A 1,439-nucleotide genomic window follows, 5' to 3' on the forward strand; every position below is an offset into this window, starting at 1 on the left:
TATGTTATTTGTATTTGTTCATAATTTCTTTATATGAGTAATTATTAACAAATTATTTAAGTGATTTTAATTTAAGGTTGTTGGATTAATTAGGGGATTGAGAGGACCGAATATTAAACAATGTTTATGTATTCATATAAAATAATGATATCAATTATTTAAATATTATGGGTAAATATATTAACACATTGTATCATTTTTAAGTTATTTATTTTTGGGGATGTGGGGTTTAATGACTGTATGGGTTTGTAGTGTTTTAAGGAAAAGATATTTTCAGGATTATTATTTTCTTTATTTTTTGATAACATGTATTTTTAATTATTTATTAGTTTATACAACAGTGAGTTTGTGCTTTTTATATTCAGTTGAAGGGCTGATTTGGTGTAGTGTTTTTAATTAATAATTATTAAATTAACAAAGTAATAATGTTTACATTTTTATTGGTTTTGTAAACGTATTTAAATTATTATAAACATTTCAATAGTTTTATGGTAGGAATGTGTGTTTTGGGGGATTCAATCGTCGAATGCTATAAAACTGCACATAATCATTTGAAAATCGTTTTTACAGTTATGATATATTGTAACTGTTTACATAATTCAATGATTTATAACATTTATAAGATAATTATTGGAAATGTGGTTTATTTTATTAATTATAATTTTAATTTTTAACAAATATTAAAAAGAGTATTTTTATTGATTAAGTGTAATACTAGCCAATATGTTTAATAATGAATATTGAATGGTATAATATTGTAGAATATTTTTTAATATATTTAAAGTTTTAAATAAATATATTAGCAAATCTGAAACCCCTAAATAGATGCACTTTCCGCAATGTTTGTTGGGCTGGAATTATAATAGTAAATCTGACTCCCCTTATATATTTTCCCTTTCATCAATGTTTGTTGGAGTGGATAAATGCGCACTTCCTTTCAATTAAAAATGTGCACCTCCTTCAAAGTATAGGCATTTTCCCAAATGGGCACTGAACTGGAATTTGAATAGTTGCACCTCCCTATCCCCTAAATGTGTGCACTTTCCCCATTAATAGTTATAGTGAGTTAACATAGTAGATGTGTCCTCCCCAAATATATGCATGTGGCCCAATAGCTGCTGGACATGTTTAGGAATAGTAAATCTGGCCCCAGCTTATACATACATATGCACTTTCCTCAATGTTCTAGAGTTAGAATAGTAATTATAACCCCACTACCAAATCTATGCAATTTCCCTAGTGTTGATTAGACTAGAGTTAGGGCAGTAAATCTGACCTCTTATAAAAGCACTTTCTCTAATGTTTTTGAACTTAAGTTAGGATAGTAAATCTAGCTTCCTGATGTATGCAGTTCCAACAGTGTTTGTTAGACTGGAATTAAAATTTCAAACATAGCCACCACAAATATATTCACTTTCCCCAAGGTTTGCTGGACTGGA

Source organism: Lissotriton helveticus, chromosome 6 (genome assembly GCF_964261635.1).
Source record: "Lissotriton helveticus chromosome 6, aLisHel1.1, whole genome shotgun sequence".
NCBI lineage: Eukaryota > Metazoa > Chordata > Amphibia > Caudata > Salamandridae > Lissotriton > Lissotriton helveticus.